Source organism: Tachypleus tridentatus, unplaced genomic scaffold (assembly GCF_004210375.1).
Source record: "Tachypleus tridentatus isolate NWPU-2018 unplaced genomic scaffold, ASM421037v1 tig00036981_pilon, whole genome shotgun sequence".
Classification (NCBI taxonomy): domain Eukaryota; kingdom Metazoa; phylum Arthropoda; class Merostomata; order Xiphosura; family Limulidae; genus Tachypleus; species Tachypleus tridentatus.
In genome coordinates, this window is record NW_027467867.1 from 1,303 (window position 1) to 10,937 (window position 9,635).

General features: G+C 31.2%; 1 long non-coding RNA gene across 4 annotated transcripts; it reads right to left on the reverse strand.

Moving 5' to 3' along the window:
* Positions 1-4,945: 4,945 nt before the first annotated feature.
* Positions 4,946-9,294, reverse strand: LOC143243722 (uncharacterized). 4 transcript variants are annotated; one of them, XR_013024740.1, is made up of 3 exons: positions 8,515-9,294; positions 7,506-7,767; positions 4,946-7,276 (listed from the first exon to the last, which is right to left on the reverse strand). It is a non-coding gene; the product is annotated as an uncharacterized LOC143243722 (long non-coding RNA). The 4 variants fall into 4 exon arrangements; XR_013024739.1 differs by having other exon boundaries at positions 8,542-9,292; XR_013024738.1 differs by having other exon boundaries at positions 8,538-9,292.
* Positions 9,295-9,635: the final 341 nt, after the last annotated feature.

Sequence of the window (9,635 nt, forward strand, 5' to 3'; positions counted from 1 at the left end):
AAATCTGCTACAGAAATATCAATTGTTGATATTTTACAGAATTGAATATTCGACTTTTGGGTACTGTGTAAGAGTTTGATTTGACTTCGATATTTTTTATGTATATTTAGAAAATTGAAATAATTTCATTTGCCCTTTGTGCAACAGTCTGTAGTCAGCGTGAAAGAACATCAGAATGAGACTACTGACCATTTTTATCAAATTATCCTTTACTAGTCTTTTACAGACTCTAAGTCTGTACACAAACATTCATATATGCATTTGTATTAGTAACTTTATTATACCGATAATCATATGCACGACAAAATTGGAACCAAGACCTGGCCAACGATATCAGTTTAGGTCTGTGTCCAGCATGGCCACGTGGTTAAGGCGCTCGACTCGTAATATGAGGATCGCGGGTTCGAATCACCCTCACACCAAATATGCTTTCTCTTTCAGATATGAGTGCGTTATAATATGACGATCAATCCCACTATTCGTTGGTAAAAGAGTATCTCAAGAGTTGGCGGCGGGTGGTGATGATTAGCTAGTCTTACACTGCAAAATTAGGAATATTTATAATATATAGCTTAAATTATAGCTTTGCGCGAAATTGAAAACAAACAAACAAAGTAAACAGTTTAGATCTACTTTATAATTTTAACACTATTTTTTTTGTTCCAGCTAAAAATTTTTTCACTGGGGGGAGCATGAGATTTTTTTTTTATCTGAATTCCCTCTTCATCTACTGACCTCATTTTTCAATTTCTCACTTAGTAAGGTTGTGTGAGTTTAATAATTTCCACAAACTTTGTCACATTAAGGACTTTAGCATTGTTTCTCCAAATCTTACTGTTGGTTTACTGTTTATGTATCTCAAGTAATTACTCTTAGCTAATACTTCTTTACTATCCTGATAAGTACCGTCATTTTGACGAGAAGTATTGAATCATTGAGGAATTTTGTTTATACAACTCTTCTATGAGGGTGAATTAATAAAGAAAAAATAAAACAAAATTAACTCTAAAGTTCGTTAAAAATGATTTTAGATTATACATTATCCTTTCGTATTTTCTCATACTCTCGTTTGTTTGTTTGTTTTGGAATTTCGCACAAAGTTACTCGAGGGCTATCTGTGCTAGCCGTCCCTAATTTAGCAGTGTAAGACTAGAGGGAAGGCAGCTAGTCATCACCACCCACCGCTAACTCTTGGGCTACTCTTTTACCAACGAAAAGTGGGATTGACCGTCACATTATAACGTGGCCCCACAGCTGGGAGGGCAAGTATGTTTATGCGACTCGGGCGCGAACTCGCGACCCTCAGATTACGAGGCGCACGCCTTAACGCGCTAGGCTGCATGCCAGGCCCTCTTATACTTCCACATATCCGAGTTAATAATTTGTAATAAGTTCTGGTTACATAGTTTTCCCAGTGTTTATATTGTTTTTATTATATTAAAATATATGTCGAACTTTAAATCAATAGTTTTTCTCTTTACGACTCTTTTTTTATTTGTTTCTATTCTTATGCTTCATCGATTTGTGTTTCAGGTAGAGACATGATTATCGTTAGCGTACACATTTGTATTTTAAAGAGTACAGGTTTTTTAAAAAGACAGAACTATAAACGTTTTGAGAAAATGTTTTAGATTCGAAATACATTTAAAAACTATTTAGAGCATAAGTGAATGTATACTTGTGTTACGTGTTAAATTTATTTCTGACGAACCTCAGATTTATTATGTTAAGGTGGGGCGATTTCAAATAGCAGGAAATTTGAAAATAAAATTTAAAAGCTAATTGAATATCAGTGTGTATCACATTTATGATAACTGCCAACAAGCTTGATACACACAATTGTTTTCTTAACACATACATTTTAATATGCAAACAACAAAATACAATTTATATTAACGGTTATTACAAATAATTGTTTATATACAAGAGTTTTACAAACTTATAAATTATAATGAATCTTATATTTAGTTCAGAGTTGAATATTTTATCGACGGTTAAGGTCCACTGCGAGCTTATTAATTCTCTGTTGATATTGTTACATTTCGCTTAAGCTAGCTAACCGTCTATTTTTGGCTAGTCTCACATTGTTTACAAGTTGATTTCTTAAACGACGAAGATATTAAATATCCTCTTGGAAATACTAATGTCTAAAGTTAATTCATTATAGTTGAACGTTTTAATGCTCTAATTATATAAATTTTCCTGGTAAAATTCTGTAGGTTTCCGATTAATAAGGGACTAATAATTATAGCTTCTGAAGCTTACAGTACACTGACTGTAGCAAACTAAGACTATGAAACTATCTCTGTGTCTTGTTATATGGCTAGCTTATTAGGCGAGATTCTCGAAAATTCACCTGGCAACAATATTCGAAGATACCTATACCTGTTATACTCTTGAGAATCTTCTACAAATTTAGAGAACAGGCGAGACTTGAGCAATACACATTTAACAGTGTTCACTACATACATTAAAGTGAAACAAAATATATTAAATCAAATGTATAACAGTAAATCTGTTACACTTGTAATTCAAAAAAGGACGATTTTTTGATAAATAAAATTATATTTCAGGACGAAGAAAGAAAATCAGTTGAGTGTTACAGACTAGTGTAAGTTCTATTTATTTTTTCAAGATTGGTTTTTACTTTGAGATTTTATAGTAGGTCTACTTTAATTAGTTTGTATAATTGATATACAAAATGTTCCATATATGAGTACCTATACGTTTTTCAGAAACGTGTATTCTTTTACTGACGACTTTCAATTTTTGAAACTTAGCCCTCTCGGCTAGCGCAGATAAGTTGTGTAGCTTTGCTTGAATATTTGAAAAAAAAAGTCAACTTATTTCTGTGTTTTTGTTGCTGGTTTAGTGTTTATTCAACTAAAGTGTGGATTTATTCAAGAAACGTGTCTCGATTTAATCGGAATATCTAGCATATAATAAATGATATTAATTTCTAAAACCTCAAACTGAACCGTTTCTTTTATATCTATATATTAGCAAGAGTACCCTTCTATTGGGCGAGTGAACTAAAATTCGTTTGTGACAAACGAGAGAAAATTGTTCTCTCCCTTAACATAATGTAAATTAAAAGAACAATAAAAATACATAAAGGTACCCATGCTGAAAAGAAAGACATAGTGTTTGCAAGAACTCTTGCAATACGAAAGTAGATGGGGTTCAATCCTCCTCATGTCATCCTATGTCACTGTGCCAAGTTGTATTGACTTGGGATTTTGCTTTCCGATGATAAATATGAAATTAGATGGGGATCTGACCCCTTCAAATTAGATGGGCCCCTCATGACCTTCCTCATGCCATACTGTACCACTATGTGAAGTTTGGTACTCATTAATTAAATAATGTAGAAACGTATAAGGAACAGACGCACACATATATTGATGTTTATTTAAATAAAAGATCAGGTTCCAATCCATCCCTTCATGACTTTCCTCAAGTCATCCTATGTCACTTAATCAAGTTTTGTGTTGACTGATCAAGAAATGTTGAAACGTGTAGGGAACAGATATGAAATGATAGTTACTGTTTCGCTTGACAATAATACTTGTAAATGGTTATATTTTTGGCTGTTCTCATTAACCGATAAAACAGGTTTTAAACAATGTATTATGTTAAACTACTGGTAAAAATAAATATAATTTAATGTTTAAATACAGTTATATCACAAGTTAATGAACAACAACTAATAAAATAACAACATATTGGTTAATAAGAGCTCAGGTAAAGTAAGTAAGCAAGAAACAGTTGCTATAACTTGATAGTTATCCATGTTTCCTTACGAAATAGAAACCATAAGTTTGATTATTTCTGAAGCAAACATACAGTTCCAGTCGAAACGATCTTCAGATGTAAAGTCGACAGTCTTCTTGCCTATTTCTCTCGTCAGTAATATTGGTATCTTCCCAAAGAGACACAAAAATATAAGTTTAAATAAAGGGATAGCACCATATTCCCTTTTATCATTCATTATCTGTAGACTAAATATCTTATTCTGCTAGCAGCATCATAGCATTAGTACATTCTTAAAGGGATGAATTACTATGAAATTTACCCCGTGAGATTCTTCAGCTTTTCAAATTTTTTGTCATATGTAAAAAAACAGAAACAAACACGAACAAACTGTTCACTCTTCCTCAAGAGCAAAACGTGTGATGATGATGTCATCGGATGGTTGGTAAAATATTTTAGCAATTTTAAACAATTATGATTGATAATTCATGAAATCTTTACACTTTGAATGATTGGCTTTTACCTTTCACTTCATAAGAAGGTTGCTCTGTTTTCCAAAAGGTGCTTGAATTTCTTTAATTCTAAGTTTTAAAGCTTTATAGTAAACTAAAATGTCCAGTCTTCAATTAATAATTCATGAAATATTAATCTTAGTACTTTGTTCTTTTGAAGCCACAAAGTTTATGCCCTGCACATTTCTAGTTTAAAATATTTCCAAAACCATGTAATCTTTAATGTCATACTTTCACTGAAAAAGAAATTCTGGAGAGTAAAAACCTTGTGTGTACAGGTACGCATGTATGAAAACATCTTTAAAATATTATTTTGGTGAATCCTCAGACAAAACATTTATGCCTTTACAGAATTACTTTATGAACTAAATACTTTTAGGAATTCTTTCAATATAATCAAAGCCATAATTTTTTGAAGGATTGCTGATGAAACAAGTTAAATATAAAATTTACAAAAGAAAGAACCTGTTACATAGATTTATGTCTTTCAGTAGCCATTTCATAGCCTACTTGTATAATTATTGTTTCTATAATGTGTAATAAGACATGCAATATCATTAAAAAAAAATGTTTAAGTGCAGGAAATGAAACCTGAAAGTCACATTTTCAGCAGATTTTCCTTACCAACTTTGTTAAAGATCTTAATGCATGTAAGGAATTTGTTAATAAGCACACTAGCATCACTATGACACCTGTTTATTTTTTATAATATTTCAACCAACTTTAACATATTGCACAAATTCAAGTATAAATCAATACCAACAAACAGGCTGTTTTATGGTAACACAACTATGGGAAGAGAAATAATGACTGAGAGATAAAACATAACATTTTGTTTTAAGCATCATAACTGAGCACTGTTCAGACAGTTTAATACACTGTTAAGCTTTAATACTTATTATTATTATGCAAATATAGAAATTCAGTTGCTGTATAACTGCTTGCATTTATTCACATCTAAGTGATATGCAAAAAAGTAAAGAAATTTCAGAAACACAGCCAATATATCTGTATTACTTTAAGGAGACTTTTTTCAGTTTTTATAATTAAGTCTATACAGCAATGGTTTTCAGTTTTCTTGCCTCATAGATCCCCTTCACAAACAAAAGACAATCTTGTTAACCCTAAGTCTACAGGAGATGAAACAATGGCATATAAAAGAAACTTTTAATACAATTTTATTTTCATTTGATTGACTATATTGTATGCTTTATTTGTTGTTTAATTGTATTAATGAAATTTGATCTTCATTTCATATTTAACTTCAGAATGTTCATAGACCAAAGGCAGAGGTTGGCCATATAGAATAAAATGATAACTCCTATACTAAAATCACAGAATAACAATCTTAGAAATAATATAAAGGAAAATCACACAGCCTTCACAGAAAAAACAAAACTGAATAGACTGATTTACAGAAAAACCTACATCATTTATTACTGGTGTAAACCATGGAACTTCACAAGCTAAAGCAGCACAAGTGCTAAAAACTCGATTTGCTATAAACACTACCATACCTTGTTTTCATCTCTATCCACAATATCTATACAGTTTCAAACTTTCACATTATATTTTATTTTCATTAACAATGATAATACTGAACCATTAACACTGATAAGTCAAGCCTTGTGTGTGTTTTCATAAATCAAATAGTACCATTTCAAAACTGTTTATGTTATGAAGCCTGTCTTCTGCTATAACATAGTTGAAAATTCACTTATTTGCTACATACCCTACTTATTTACTCACTGGAAGTTTAAAACAAATGTGCACACATTTTACTCAAAATTAATAGAGGACTGGACAGACAATAAAAAATGTTTGTGAACATCAAAATATCAAGTCATCAAAAATAGACATCTAGTGTTTTATAAGTAGTCTCCAATGGTAATGCATATTAAGATTGGTCACTTACATCTAATACACTAAAGCATTTCACAAGTCTTAACTTTTTAAGGCATTTTAGTATATACACAATACTTTCCAGCAGCATTCACTTTCCATACAGATTCACCAGATGTACAAGTCACATTGCGATAATTTCCTCCACAGTTCAGCTTCACACTGATAGATTTTTTTGTAGATTTATCTGTCTCTTTAAAACCAATAACAACTTTTTACCAATACTTTAGCCATATTGTATGACTGGTATGGATATTAATACTTTTATTGATAAGGAGAGAACAATGTTTTGACCTTCCCAGGTCATATTCAGGTTAAGAAAGGTTAACCATATTGTCAGTGAACTTGCTTAAACATGTTGATTGACCAGAAATATTCCAGTTCTGGATGTTTTTGCACTTATCAAGTTATGCAAGGTGACCATTTTAAAATATCTTTCCCCTAGATGTTTTCTCAACATATTTATACATTTCTCAGAAATGACTGGAGGACCAATGAAACTACCTCTTATCTAATGGCCAGTTTGGAGGGTTAACTATAATGAATTCACCAGTGTTGTGGTTGCTCCTGTCCTTGTACCCTCATGGGTACATACCAAAGAAGAAATCAAAATAGTCTTGTATTCCAGTACCTAGGTTCTGAATGAAATTACTGTGCCTGGGAATGGCAGATGTAGTGGGGTTGGTGTAACGTGTTTTTTGCTTTTGCATATAGGTTCTTAGAATAGAAAGTATATTAGTAGTGTTAAATTATTATGCACTTGTTTTAATTTTTTTTAATGTTAATCTATGTTTGCATAGTCATATGAAATATAGAAACTTAAGTAATTTTTAATATAGGTACATCTTTTGTCCAATTGTACAAAGTTCATCATATTTTAATAGTTACAAATGAAATATACTTGTTGAATTGTGAATGTATACTTCACCTGATAAATGAGCAAACTTTTGTTCATGGGCTAGTATTACGATCTTAAACTAACTGGAATAATTAACTTTTTGTGTGCCTGTGGGAGCTCATTATACTTAATTTATGAGTGATCTTAGATTGGCATGTATTTTATGAAATTGTAGTAACTGTCTTTTCGTGGAACAGTAAGACAAGTAAATCTGTAAATGACAAAAAATAACCGTAAGTATCATATTTTGGAACAAAACCTTTTATTTTATGACGACTTATAGGTAAACAGCTATTGGAGATTAAAATTTAAAATATATTTTACAATATTCATAACTGTATTATGTATCACTTTATAAAATGTTACATCACATTTATATACATTATTATATACCTAATAAGAGAGTGTACTAATTCTCAGTTGATAACACTTAACCATACCTGCTTTATGTCCTTTCTGTCGCATTTACTTCAGGATATTCAGAAGTGAATGTAAATAAAAATTAAGAATTGTTTAAGCTGCTTAAGTATACCATATCAGAAGACTTACAGTCTCAATATTCTTTTGAAGTAATTAAAAGGTTTGATGTGAACATATATATAGATCTTCATTTTAGACAGAACTATTTCCAAAATAACATCACTCTTGCAGGAAAGAATGGATATGGCCACACTGTCTTTAACTGACTCTGATCTCCAGGCCCTGTGAAGGAAAAGATGTTTCTCTCTTTAGATTCTGGAAAATGCAGCTTCAGTGAAAGCGCCATCCACACATTGTTTCTTTACAGACAAAGGAAAACCATGAAGAAGAATGAAAACTCGTAACATAGTCAGTGTAATCCATTAAGACAACACAGTAGCAAAAAAGTTTCATAAAAATGAAATGATGTTCACAAAATAATTAGTTGTGAACAAAGATGAGAACAGTTATGTCTAATCAATCCCTAGTAAACTTAAACTTTTGAAAGTGTCTACCAATTTTCAACTTAGAATTAAAATTTAAAAGAATTACTCAAAATTCCTAATGAATTTTTTTTTTCTGTAAATTTATGGACATCATTTACAAACATCTCCTTTGAAAACTAATTTTTCCAAATTTATTTCCAATACCAGTGCTTCAAAATCACTGGCCCTCACCACTGTTTAGTTTTAGTTTAAAACCTCCTTATAGCTGAGTTAATAGTCTTAGAAAACAAGCCAGCTGCTACAGTATTTAAATGTAAACCACCCATTCCAAGAGCTCCTTCTTCCGATGAACTTGATCGATACAAGTCCAGTCAGTCTGCTCATCCTTACAGTTTACTTACTGAAACCTAAACCTAACATTTAACCCTAGTGACCTACTTATAACTTCATTTACACAGTTAATTCTTGGTTATACTCTCCACCTGTTCTCCCACATAGCATAATCTAATTATTTTGTCCTCATTTACCAACAGATTATTCTAACCATATATCTTGTCGATAAATCACCTACAACTTCCATATCCTTCTCTGATCCTTTTGTTTTCATTTTCTCCAACAGTTCATATGCAGAATCCAAATTCTGAAATTTGTTTGTCAACATAATAGGTTCATAACAAGAAAATTCATTATTTTTTACTCTAATACTAATAGCACTCTTTCTATCATCCTGAAAGTCACTGTCATATGATATATCCCTTTCATATTAATAAATTATTTATCTTCTGACTACTGCTTCCATTTCACATAATCTACAATTCTTTTCATTGCCTCTAACTTCTCCAATTATATAAGTTCTACATAAAATCGTATACCTTCGTCACTAATTTTCTTTAGTACGTAGCGACCTGGTATATCTTGGGACTTAAAGTACTTGACTCGTACTCTTGAGCGGCTAATAACTTTATGACGTCCTTTTGAATGAAAGAATACACACTAGTAAGGATAAAAGAGCGAGCATGTTATGTAACGGGTAAATTCGAACTCCCAATTCTTTGTTAATATTTATCCAATTTTTTCTTTTAATATCTTGTGGGAAAACACTCATTAAAAAAATAACATATGTGTATTGTCACCTGCATATTTTCTACGGCTGTGATTGGACATCTACTTAGTAGAATTTAACAATGACTTTCAAGTAATGACGTCAATACTGATTATACTACAGAGTATCTTAGCAACGTTAAACGTAGAGAAAAGAATTTCGGAAAGTTAGTGAAGAACAAGAAGCCTAAAAAATATTGATATTTCGTCTTATAAAAAGAGAAGTAAGATATTATAATGGAATTAACATTAAAAATTATTATTTTTGCTTAATTATATTTGCTGTCAAACCCAACCCAAATGTATGAAAATTTATTTTATCTCTTAAAATGTGAAAACATGTACTATTATATCCAGAAACGAAATAATACAGCAGTTCCTTTACACAACTTGTTTCCAACCGAAAACCCTCAGTCACTGCTTCTGTTAATTACGATTGCAGAAGCTAAAGCGGAACGATTGTATCTGTAGGAAATAAAATCATAATATAAAACTAATACAGATGTCCTTTAATTTGGGTTGTACGAGTTCTTGATAGGGGACATTTAGAAAATTTATGGAAAT